Raw genomic sequence first — 14004 nt, 5'->3', positions numbered from 1 at the left:
TTATCCTACCTACCTAGACTCCTCTGAACTAAGGTTTACTGCTATGCCTGCCGAGGGGGCTAGCTGTACAGACTGCATGTCAGGATTTTATATCATGCACCTGGTGAATTCATCACCACCGCTACTCTCCATTGCCTTTACAACTTGCACTATTCATCAACAAAAAGATAGTCTGCATAACTCTTTGCTGATGAGATGATGTGTGTAATGACAGATGACAGTGGTGCTCCATTATGTTGAAAAGTCTAAAGTCATTATGCCTTAAGTTATACATTGTGCAAGGTGCCTGCCATGAGGTATGCATAACTTCTTTAGAAAGCCTCATATCCATGCCATTAGCTAGAATGGTTTGCATAAAAATATTGATCTGTGAGATGGAAGATGAAACAGATGAGTCTCACTTCTTCTACCTCTTAATTGTTCTGGGATGTTGTGACTGCATGAACAAGTCTGAATCTTTGCCTTTCTTTTTTAAAATATTTTAGCAAGGATGAAAATATTAATCTATTTTTAACTCATGTGGAAGACTCAACAATATTATAACAGTAGCTAGGAAGCCCAGTACAGACATTAGTATACTGCAATCCTGAAAAAAACATGGCTGCTAACAGTGAAAATTCTGGTAGTGCGAACATTTCAAAACATAGGCTCAAAGGGAAGTGCATGTAAAATAAGGATTTTTGGAATATCCTAATTATGCTACTAGTGATGACCATTTCCTTTAAAAGTAGTATCTACTTAGAACTGAACATTTTCAGCACTTTTTGAGACTTCTTCTGAATGACCTACAGTTGAAGGCTAAAATATCAGGAAGAAAATAGTTGTACTGACATCAAAGCTGACTGGTTTTTTTTTCCTGGTTTGTCTGAATCTGTGTTTTATAAACTAATAAAGACTGCATTCCAGTTTAGAAGCCCCAACAACCAATGTTAAGCATACCAAGAGGATTAATAATATAAACATATTAAGTGTGAATTCCTTCATAGCAAATTGATTATTGGGCTGAAAAAAGTTATGTCCGTGGATGAAGATGGGACATGTGTTTTAAGACAAAATGAAAAAAAGAAAGAGAGAAACTGTGCCAACCCAGAGATCTTCCCCCTAAAGCAGTGCCCATACAGTACCCTATTAGTTTTTAGAGGAGGGACAGCAACGATTACCATAGTGGCAGTGAAGGCTAATGTAATAGATATAATGAATCGTCTAGAAGTTCTCAGTTTCTCAGGGTAATATAATAATGTGATAAAAACTTGATTAGTGTAATGTCTGTTTCTTTAATTGACATGAGAATGAGAACTGTGGCTTATTTAAGGGGTCTATTATTCCTTGAATAAATATCATATTGATAAAAGACCACCTAAATGGACTTTTTAGGACATGGCAGCTAATTCATAAGCTCTGCAATATAACAGCAGTCTCCAAGACATGTTTGTCTTGTTGAAAGTGATGGTTAAAGCAGTCTTGCAAGCTGCTACAAACAAATTTAAGGGAGATGACATGGAAACAAGAACAATATGTTGCAATTTTAATTGCAGAAGCTGCAGGAATGGTGAGATACTGTTGTACAAGAATGTATGTTTTAAGTAAATGAGCTCCAGTTATGATCTCGTTGTCTAGACACCGAGGTAAATTGCTTAGAAAACAGATTTTGGTAAAAATAATTTATGGGTGCTGTCTGCCATAAAGAAGGAAGGCCCCAAAATGTAAATTTATGCAGCAAGTCATACTGAAGTTCCTTCAACTCACAGCTCATTGTGTACTCAAGTAAGCACACCATTTTACATCAAATATAGAAAATAACAGTTACATACAACATCTGATTTTTAAGGCTTCTTGATTATAACCCAGTATTTGGGTTGTGCATCTTATAAAGTCAAGCAAAGTGGAGATTGTTCTAAAGACTGCTGGTAGAGCAATTCAAATCACACCTGATTGTAATAAATCTCTATTCACAAAGGAGAAGGTGACCTAAGACTTCAGTGTTCATCCAAGTTTCCCTGTACTGTTTTATGGCAATGTTGAGGGTTTTTTAGACCGAAACCACTCTCAAAAAATGTCCTGCAAGTAAGAAGTCACCCATCTGTACACCACTATCCCAGATGATACTCTCAAATCTGGATCAGCTTCTGCAGATTCTAACTGGAGGGGTAGAGCAATGTCTGCAATTGTTTGCTAGTCCCTTGAAGGAAAGAGGGTTAATTACAACCTCATATCAACTTTAGCAACAGAACTCTCAGTCACAAATTTCAGTAGCCAACAAGTTTGTTGCTTTGCAGAAACTCAAAGAAGATCCTGAGACACCTGTGGAGAAATCCACTTTTTCAACACCTGATCCAACATTACAAGAATTTCAACAATTAACAAATGAGCAGAAATGCTAAAAACTTGTTGTCACTGTTCCAAAGTGTAGTGAGGCTGGATGATGTAGCTTGTTCTTTATTCCTTGGTTTAATGTTTCTAAGTGAGAGGTGTAAGGAACACAGTGTGTATATAGTAATATCAGGATATCAGGCCAGTATATTACTCTTTACTTGCATGAAAGGTTAGCATCTTGATTTTATGGTTTTTGCAGAAAAAAACAAAATATACATACACTTAGAAACATACAATAGACCTGCTGCAAGATATAATTGCATTAGAGTTACAGGGAACAGTTTATTCAACTAAACAGCTAGGATACTTATTTAGCAATAAAATGAGTTTATATATTAAAAGAAACAAAAGAGAGGATGAGATATGTAGTGAGGAAGAAAAGAGTTGAGTTTGAAAGAAGAAGGAAAGGAGTAAATGAAGAGAAAAGAGAAAAGAAAGAAGGGGAAGATTAACTGCAGTAGTAAGAGCATAGAAAGGAATTGTTTAAGTTTGTTTTAGAATAGCTTTAAATAGTGGGAGGAAGTTATGGAGTTGGGGTAGTTGGTTCCATATTTTGCCCATATTTTGCCAACAGTTCTTGGACAAGGAGTTGGATATCTTAAAGTTTTTTTGATAAGTATTTTGAAGATTCTGTTTTCTTTGTTGAGGTAGTTCTTCAGATGTATGAATTTTGGAGGTGAGATTTCTTTAGAAGTGTGGTGGGTCTGGGGTGGCTATGAAGTTGGTGAGTGTATTTGGTAGGAGTGGGCAATTTGTAGTCTAGAGATAGAGATTTTGGTAGTTTTGATTGAATATAAATCTATAAGGAGAATCTGATAAAAATGAGTCCTATAAGGAGCATCTGTTGTTATATGTAGAAAGTTGTTGTACTTAGAAAGGTTTAGAGAGGTTAGTAGTGAGGTAGTAAGTGGTAGGTAATTCTAGCTTTTCTTTAGTTATGGTTTTTAGCTTTGGGGAGTAAGAAAAGTTTTGGGTTAAGAGAACCAAGTTTTCTGTTGGTAGCTTGTAGCTACCGTTTTTTGTTAGGATAGCTTTTATTAGTTGATGATCAATAATGTCAATTTTAGTGTTTTGGGTGGTGAAAAAGAGTTGTACCATCATTGGATGTTTGAATGTTGTGTGAAGGTAGAAGGAATATGATAGGTGCAAAAGAGCAGGAGTTTGGTTTTTTTTAGTTTTGGGAGGAGACAAGAATTTGAGATTGATTTGAGAACCATTTGTGTGAATTTTTTTTTGTGTGTGTGTGTGCAGTCTGTCTGTGTGGCTGAGGAGATTATTATGGAGTGTCATGCATATTGAATGCAAGTTGTGATTTGAGAGAGGGCTAGATGGGTCATTCATTAAAAATGGGAGAATAGTAGAGGGACCTAAGATAGAGTCCTGGAGGACCCCTAGAGGTTGGGAGGAGATCAGAGAGATGGTTATCCCAGAGGTACTGCCTGTTTCTGTTTATCCAATAGATACGAACCAGCAGCTGGCAGGCAGGGACTAGAGAGAGGGAGGAGGGATTTTAGAGGGAGGGAGATAGAGATGGGTGACCATATCAAAGGCTTTTGGTAGATGGAAGAAGAAAGCTGAGGAAGAGGTGTTATTGTTTCGGTTTTTGTTAATAGAGTCAGTAAAGGATAGTAGGGCTGTGGTAGTACTATGGAATGGTTTTCTTTGCTTTCCATCCCTTTATACCTTAAGTGAAGTATTTGGTCTGCACATGGCACAATGGCACATATTAAAGCTATACTTACAATTATGAGGCATATGTACAGTCAGCCCTTATTCACTAAACTGCAGGGTTTGGATTTCTTAAGGTTATGGAGCTAATGATGCATCTTGGGGTAGGGTCTTCTTTTCATGCCTCCCACCCATGCTTCAAACCATCCATGGGATTGCTCAGTGGTCTTTTGCTATTGATGGTTTCTTGCTTTAAGGGGTTCATTTCTGACATCCTGACCCTATGGTTTATTCACAACTTAGGGTATGGTCAGAGTAGACTACACTGTCAATAGTTATTAATTCTGTTGTCTCATATCACATAGTTGGATGTGGATGCTCACTTTTGCTTGTCTCCCAGAAGGTCTCACAGTCACTAATGTGCACCATTATTTTGAAGAGTGGAAGATTTGTAATGCAATGTTGTGATAGAGTTTTATAGAGCTTTCCTGCACAGCCTTTTCGTTATTTTTGTTGGTAGGATTCAGTCCCCTAGGGCAATAGCATACATTTAAGGCCTTATTCAAGACCTTTCACTTCAATATGCATGAAGAAGATTGCAACCACAATGATATGATTATTCATAGCTTGTTCAAGAGGTTGGGTGTACTAATTCACTGTATTACAGTTTAATCAATCAAAAAACAAAATTCAGTATTTGTAGAGAATGAACTATTTGTGAGTATCCTTTCAGACTATAACATAGCCATGTTAGTAATAAAATGTTTGAATATACACCATCTTAGTCCCTTGATGCTTTGGATCATTGCTACTTAAATGCCAACAAGATAAACTTTACCTGGAGACTATAAATAACATTTCTAGGCCCATGCTGACCTATAGGAAGTGGACACTTGGAAGTGATTAATTCTTGTATATGAATCACTATTCACTTTTAGTATTCAAAGAAGTCAAGATATGAACCTTTGATGTAGGAAAACAGAGGGGGAAATCTCTGTAAAAGAAAGAAAATTCAAAACTTGGAAACCTGAAAGTAAGCAACTGGAGTGACAGCTCCGATCCCATAAATAAAAATTGAATGCAGCCATATTTAATGACCTCCACAGGAAGTGGGAAAGGGTCCAGCTTTTTCATTAGCCCAATCAGCAGACAAACAAATATTTCTGTCTGTCTATCTATCTGTGTGTCTGTCTATCTGGATCTATGATGGAAAGGGTCCGGGAATTAAAATATAGAGGCATCAGGAGGGTCTAAATGTTTCTTGGTTGAGCTATCGGTATGATCAGTTGAAAAGTGGTTTTCTGCAGTGCATGTATGCTCATTTCTGATTAATAGTTCACCAGTGAGTTTGATGTGGTGTGTGCACGTGCGCGTGTCTGGTCTTTCAGCAGTCATGATGTAATTTATTGGTTTCCAAATGCACATTCTATGATTCATTGCCCTAGATTCAGGGTATGAGCTCAGAATTTAAAAGGTTAGATGCTTCTTCAGAAAATGCTAAGGAATGAAAGATGGTTTGTTCTTTTCAGTAGAATGTGGAACTTCCCTTCCAGATTAGCAAAACAATGAACAATTAGACAGTCAGAGTGTCTGGAATGAAATATTATCTTTTAGGTGGCCTCAATAACATCTGGCCTAGAGTAAGAAATTCTTTGGTGGTCTGTAAATTGAAGGCTGTAGGATGCTTCAGGGGTGGCAAAATCTTTTTTTGCAGCTATTTTTGGTTTCCCATGGCTGACCATCAGCTTCCTCCCAGTTCCTCTCCTCATCCATGTGGCCTACTGAACTTGCCTTTGCCTCCACTGGGCTATACCCAACTCATGTCTCAAAGGGTGTAAATATATCTCCTCAAAGAAGAACTAAATAGCAAAATAATTGATCTATTTCATACTCAGGAAGTAGAGGTGGTCCCATAGCAGCTTTAAATCTAAATACTAATGGACAGACAAATTCCATGTGTATAGGATACAAAACATGGCACCCTTAGGTATTACCTGTAAAGTATTGATGGATAGACAAGACATACCCCTACAGGGTATAAGACATGGCATCCATGGGTACTATCTATGAAGTGCTGATTGTCAGACAACACTTCTTTGTACAAGACATATTCTTAGACAAAATGTTGCTGGATAGACAAGATATCTCCTTAAAGAATGCAAGACATGAATGACAGGATTAGTCTATGCCTTCCTCATTCAGAGCTACATAATAGCAGTCCTTCAATACTTAATGAACTATTGGAGGCCCTCTGTGCCAGCAATTGCATTCATGGCTTTTAAACTCATACATAAATGGCAAAACCCATCAGTAAGTCTCAAAAGATTAACAATATCACAGGAGGGTATTTATTGGAGATGTAATTAGGATGGGGCAGATTGTAATCATTTCTTGCTGTTTGCCCAGTGGTGGTTGAATACTGGGAGAAGTTACAAGAAGCTGCAGCCTGGGCCTTCCGGTTGCTCCTCTCCCTACCAATAGATAACGCTTTCTAGCTTTTCTGGAACACTGTACTAATCAGCCTTTTATTTTAAGTCCACCGTGTTTTATATGGCAAGCCTGATATCTGGAAACAGTTCTTAGGAGATGTACCCACTCTGTCTTTGTATCTTTATACCTATAAAAACAAACTTGTTAAGGTAACTGCTCTTATACATAACCTCACCCAAAGAACACCTCTTTTGAATGTCTTTTTGATTACATTCCTTTATTGCTGGACTAATGTGGTCACAATTTTAGCTGATGGCTCTCTCATTGCTATCAGTGGTTTAATGTTTATTCTGACTGTGTTCAAACTGGTATGCTAGTTGTTGTTATACATATAAACTAATATTCTGGACATTATGTATTTTTGTATATGGCTTAACCAGTCTTCAAATTCACACGTTTTATGTATGTATAAGATTGTGCTAATACAATTCTTTCTGACTGGAAATGTAATTGTGTGTTTATATTCTCCACGTTGACTGATTTTGATTCCATTCATTGTATTTAAAGTCTGAGTTTTATGCGAAAAATGATGTGTCCTGTTTGATCATTCTATTCACACATACAAGCTCTAAATGCCTTTGACGAAGCCATCTTCTAATGAAAAGAATGTTACCTAAAAAAATAAACTCTGACATCTTCTGAAATTTAGTGTGACAAAACAGTTTTAGGGTATTATGGAATGAGTGACAGTCTGATTTCCCTGAGACTGTAAGCAAAACTTCAGAATTCTATGTGTAACACATTGTTTTGTTTTTTTTATTTGTGCTGAAAATTATTAACTGCAGCTAGAGATTAAACCTGTGAAACATTTGAAAATAATCAAGGTATGGTATATGAGTACTTTAAAAGCGTATTTGATAACCAGTAGCTAGCTTGGCAGTTTACCTCAGAAGATTGTGACTATGAATTGTTAATGAGTTTAGTACAGTAGTTATAGGTTTGATTCTCTCAGTTTCCAATTGCATATATGTGTAATGCTGGGTAAGTTATTTAGCCATCCAGTACTTCTCAGTCACCTTAAAAAATGTATTTGCCTTAATGGGCTTACCCAGTTAATAAATTAAAAATAATATGTCTTTTAAATAGGCTGTATTAATTTATGTTCAGTAGTTTATTAAAAACATAATTTTGCTGTGCTGTCATGTTTACTATTATCATCATCATTATTATTATTATTATTATCATTATATATTTTTCTTACTATTATGCTTACATACTTGAGATGCTGTATTTATTTCTTAGATGTCATGGTTGTCATGATAGTGGAACCACACACAAAATTGTCAGTATGTAAGTAAAAGCAGAGATAGCAAATAGCTTTTTTACCAGTATGGCAAGGGATAATGCTTTGGACTGTCTGAATTATTAAGTTCAACTGGATGACAGACTGAGATGACAGCATGAATATGTGAACCTGCTTTAAATAAGAATGCATTTTCTTTACCAAATACTTAATAGAATGATGCATCCAAAATCACCATTCTACATTTATTAATATCAAAATATGTAAAAGCTTTCATGCAATACCATGCTTTTTGAGAATGTATGTGCATCTGGTTGTTTGCTTTCTGGATTTGCCATCAGTTGCTAGAGTTCACTGGATTTTAGATTTGATTTCTGAAAGAATATAATTTGGAAATGTAGGTGACAATAAGGGAGGTGCATATGGCCGGGAGCAATGAAAACTTATTTATGTATGAACAGGAAGAGGAGCACTTCTATTTCAAGATCCCTACCCATCACACCTTGTTCTCTTTCCACAGATAATAATTTTGTGGAATATAATGAGCTCTAAAGAGGCATTATTCATAATATGCATGCATGACACAAATAAGCACTTACATTTACAAGTTGGTGGCTTTATAATAGCATACATTTTTGGGATTTTGTGAAGGGGGCTTATAAGCTGACCAACAATGATTACAAAACTGACACTGATTAGGTAATTTAGAATCATTGACACTCCCAACAACCACCCCAAAATTTTAACCTTGTGCCTGAGTCTTAGAAAAAAACACAAAATATCAGCCACAGGAAAGTTTTTATTTTATTAAACAAAATCAGTTATGCTATTTTTAGCAAAGTGTATAAGGAAAAGAAAAAAAATCTCAGACAAAACAGCCAGAAGGCATGGCTAAAATATAAAAGAAGGATGCAAGTACCCTAAATCGTTCAATATTGAGTATAGCTGCTTAAATGGACATCTAAAGAAATTTGGAGATAATGCTACACTTTGTTAAAAAATGAATCAGTTATAATAAATTAAAGGAGTAAAACAAAAGAAAAGAAAAGAAAAAAGTAATCTGATACAAAGAAACCCTGTGATTGAAGTGGTTAATAAACAGTAACAGTTAGTTGATGGCACTAGGAAAATTCAGTTGTGTATGTACATAGTACAGTTGTGTTAGGAAACTTATTATAACAATAGATATTCAAATGATCACTGCTGCAGTAGCCTTAGCTACATGGGTTATATCATGCTAAGGATATAGCACCCAGCCAGCTTCAAAAGTTTCAGAGTACCTTCCATACATGCAAACCCTTAGTTACTTTGAGCTGAGCTGACTAAAAAGACAGGTTTGGGTGTAAAGCCCTCTTCAGAGCCAGCAGAGAGACAGAGGCTAAGGCTCTGTCTAAGCCAATGCTAGGTAAATAAAAATAAGGGTCTTCACCCTGGCAACAAAAATGTACAAAATTAAGGGGAATGGATGGAGAAAGCAGTTACTGCAGCAGTGACCATTCAAACACCTGCTGTTATAGTAAGCTTCCTTACACAACTGTACTATGTTCATCAAACATATCACTACTGCAGTTAACTATATGGGTAGATTGCCACAGCTTAAACTGAATGGGAGAAGGAGAAATGATGGTCCTGGAGAATGGTCCTAGCAAAACCTGTCCTAGACCCGGAGAAGCTCTCTAGATTATAGATCTTCTTAAAAGTGCAGACAGAAGACCAAGTTTCTGCTTCTGGAATATTTCTAGAATCCATCCCTTTCCAAAAAGCCACAGACAACGTCAAGGCACTGGTAGAATGAGCCTTGACACTAATGGAGGAGTAAGACAGGCCAAAGGATAGTAACTCACACAGATAAAGTAAATCCAGAGAAGCACTAGCCCTGAATGGGTGCTGGTTCCTTTTGTGGCACCATCTAGACAACCTTTTCCATTTATTAATATATGACTTTCTTGTAGCAGGTGTTCTTGTCTCCTTTAGTACCTGCTGCACATCCTCAGAAAAACAAGTGCCTAAAAGGAATTAAGAGTCTATCATTTAGGCAGTCAATTGTGGTTGTACGGTGTTGGGATGTATGAAATACCCCTTGTTTTGTGTGAGCAGGTCCAGTTTATGAGAAATTGCCCTGGCCATTTCCAAAAGTAAAGAGAACCACTGCTGCATGGCCCAAAAGGGAGTCACCACAACAATCTTTGAAGAGTCCTTCTGAATATTCATTATAACCCTGGATATTAGTGGAAAGGGTGGAAAAGCATATAGGAACATTCCTGTCAAGGAAAAGAAAAAAAAAAAACATCCGTCTTCCAGGCCTTCTTGCATGGAGCCCTGGAGCAGACTTTTGCCAACTGATTGCTTTGAGTGGAGATGAAAAGACCTATTTTAGGTGTTTTCCACAGCTAGATCAATTACTGGAACACCATTGATTCAGTTTCCATTCATGAGAGTCCTGGTCTTGCTCAGCTTGTCTTCCATGCAATTATGTTCTGATGGTATGTAAGATGCATGTAGTGTGAGATTGTGCTAAAAAGCTTCCTCCAAAGCTACCATTGCTAGTCTGCACAGAGTGTAAGATCTGATCCCCCTCCCTTTGTTTAAGTACCACATCACTGCAGTGTTGTCTGTAAACACTTGCAGAGGTCCCAGGGACCAGAGATGATCAAGAAAGTTGATAGAAATTATAGGAGCCAAAATATGTTTTATGTTTATGTGTTTTGTTCTGTCTTTTCTGTTCTTCAGACCTTGCAAATTTATCACCACAGGGACTGCTTCCTAAGAAAATCTTAAAGCATCTGTTGCAACAGGCTGTGCTGGAGCTAGGAGGGAGAATGGGAGACCTGGATTCTGATAAATTTGGTATCTCCACCAAAAAGTCTCCATGTTCACAAATCCCAAAACTGGACTCTGAAATGTCAGTGGGAGTTGATGCTGGTATTATACAGATTTCAGGTACCACTGGATTTTTCTCATGTAGAGTCTTACAAGAGGGATCATGAGAATTATAGAATCCATGAGGCCCAGAATCCTGAGAAATTCCCTGGCTGGATCAGGAACAAATCTGGATACAGACCTACTTTTTTTCTTGTGGAAAAAAGCTCTTTAAAATTAGGTGCCTAGGAGATACACCAAGAAAACAATCTTGAGAGAAACTGTCAAACAAGACTTTTGCACATTTTCCTGGAATCTCAGTCTGTGTAGGACATCCTTTACCCACTGTAGACATTCCTGATACTTTAAAAAAGACTCTGTGAAGATAATAAGCATTCACATTAAGTAAAAATGTGAAAACTTTGCAGTCTGAAGTAGGCTATCACAGGAGCCAGATACTTTGTGAATGCCTTTAGACCAGCAGATAGATCAAAGGGTAATGCAGAGAAGTAATAACCTGATCCAGACAAAGAAAGCCTTAAGAAGCATCTGAAATCAGGATCTAAACAAATGTGATGGTATGTATCTTTTAAATCTAATGTCAACAGAAAACTCAAATGGAGAATAAGAGGTAATAAGTTGTGAAGGGATAACATTTTGAACTTGGACACTATCACAAACAACCTAAGAAAAGAAAGATCCAAAACTGGTCTACAAGATTTTTCTTTCTTTGGCACCAGAAACATTATTGAATAAAACCCTTTTCCTGACTGAGGAGGAGGGATTGCTTCTATCACCCCATGAGAAAGGAAATGTTGAGTGATAGGAAGGAAAAGAGGAGTTTAGACTGGTGGATGAGGGGGAAATCCCTTGAAAAGGAGGAAGAGAATCCAACTGCCATCTGTAACCTTGATGGATTATTTTCAGAACCCATCTATCTGAAACTTTTTGCCAAAAAGAGAAATGGAGGCTCAGACTTTCTGGAAGGATTAAGGATTTGCCAGAGTAGGAAGGGGGTGGGGAGTCTTGCTGATAGTCATTCAGACTTATTAGGCTGTCCTTTGTTCTGGGAAACTCCTCCTTTCCTTTTGGAACCTCCATGCCATTACATTTTAAATTCTTGCTTATCAGCAACTTGCTGAATTTACTTACTTTGCTTTTTAAAGAGGGTTGTAGGGGAAGGATTAAATACCTTACCAAACTTGGAAAAGGAAGACAAAAAAATCTGAGAAATTCTTTGAAGCAACTTACCTTTCTTGTCACACTTTTTATGGACCTCTTCAGAAATGGTCTTAAAACTAAATCTCTGTCCAAGGGAGAATTGACATTTTAAATTTTAACATCTTCTGGAGACTTGCTTAGAACTCAACAAGCAAGTCCCATAAGAGTTCCAGTGGCAGCGGTACTGGAAGTAGCATCAGCAGAATCATAAGCATATTTCATATAGTGAGTATCCACTTGAGACACAAAAGCAATCAAATTACGCAAGACAGTTTTTTCATTGGAAGAGGAAACAGATGTTATAAAATTACTCATGTTTTCAAAAGACTCAAGCATAAACTTTAACCTATGAGCTTGGCAGTTTAGAAATGTAAAACAAGTGCTGCAGAGAATACATTTTTTCCCAAAATCTATCAAAAGCTTTACACTCATTGTCAGAAGGAGAGAGATATTTAGCAGCAGCTGGGTTCACCAAAGCACTAGCTGCTGTGTCTGATGTCGAATGAGTGTATAACAAACTTACAAGATTGAGGAACCTTATACAATCTATCTGTTTTTTGGAGGTGTGCTTTCAGGCAAGTTACAGGTTGTGTAAAAAATCCTCCACTGCTGAAAGAAGAGGGACAATTGAGGTAGATTCTGGAAAATCCATTTGTAATAAATCACAACACTTCTTTAGAAAGAGTAGAGTGTCATTATGTTCCTATTGAAACAAACGACTCATTCTGGAAATAGTTTCAGAGAAAGAAAATATTTCAAAGGGACTGGCAGAAGCCACACTCTCTTCAGAATCTGTATCAGGAACCTGAGAAGGCAAAACAGAATCTGTCTCTTCACAATTACTTTGTAGTTCATAAGCTTGAACCACTTCAGAAAACAAAGAATCTATTTTTCTTTTACCAGAAACAGCTAAACTGGAGGGGTCAAGAGCCTGAACTAAAGCCTGGGCTACGCCCAATAAATCACTCCTGTCCAGAGTGACTGAGACAGAAGAAGAAATATGTCTATGTTTTTGTTTCTTTTGGACAGGAATTTCTGAAGAAAGAGACCTATTTTTACCAGGAAAAGCTGCCTTAGTGATAGGCATAGCATTATGGCCAAGCAGAGAGGTATTCCCTTCCCCTTATCTCCAGACTGACAAAAGTGTCTTTCCCTTGCCCACCAGGGGCACTGTAATAGCTGCAGAGGCCATGTCTAACCCCCAGTTCATGGAACTGTAGTTACTACATCAGAGCACGCTAAGGAAAAGAATCTGAGAAATATAAAATGGCCACAGCAAGACCCCTATCTGCAAATGAGGCACTTTAGCAGCTGCTGTGTTGGAAAAGGCTGCTAAGTAATGTGAGGATATTAGATATTATTATTTGTGCTAGCATGACTGGCTGAAGTTTTGTAAATAATTGTAAATAATTGTAAATTACCCTGTGTTCCATATGCCAGAATGACTAGCTATAATCTGTAAATAAGTTTATGTATTTTGATTATCACTCTGAGTTATGCAAAATGCTTGAATGACAAACAGTGTTCTTCTGATTGGCCAAATGTTCATGTTCTTTGTAAAAAGAATTCTGAATGTACGTTGTGCCAGGGTCAGCTGACCCACATGGGATGACATTGTATACCAGGGCTGGGAGAACAGAATCTTCACTGCAGCTGTTTAACTTTTCAAAGTCTTATATGAGAGAGTAGAATTCTCATAGCAGCTTCCTGTTACTTTTAAACATCTGCTATAAAAGCAGGTTCTGAGTCAGTTGTTCAGTTTTTCATTCAGTTATTGTTTAGTAGTTGTTTTCTGGAGCTGTTCAGCAGTAGTAGTCCAGTTGTTTCCAGGAGACTAGTTGTTCTAGTCACTGAGGACAGTCAGCCTGGAGTTTGGACATCATTTCTCAACTTATTTTGCAGAAGTAAAAATATAATCTTGCCTTGCAGAGTTATTTAGGTTAGATAGGGACAGTTAATCTTTAGATAGTCAGGAAACTACAGCTAGATAGTTAGAGGTTTTGTAAAATCGATGCGAGTTTTATTCTACAGTATTAGTTTCATATTTCCTGTGTTTGTGTGTGTGTGTGTGTGTGTGTGTGTGTGTGTGTGTGTGTGTGTGTGTGTGTGTGTGTGTGTGTGTGTGTGTGAAACTCTGATGTTTATTGTTC

This window comes from Protopterus annectens, chromosome 6.part0, assembly GCF_019279795.1.
Source record: "Protopterus annectens isolate FY-2018-M chromosome 6.part0, PAN1.0, whole genome shotgun sequence".
NCBI lineage: Eukaryota > Metazoa > Chordata > Ceratodontiformes > Protopteridae > Protopterus > Protopterus annectens.
This window is presented reverse-complemented; position numbering follows the sequence as displayed.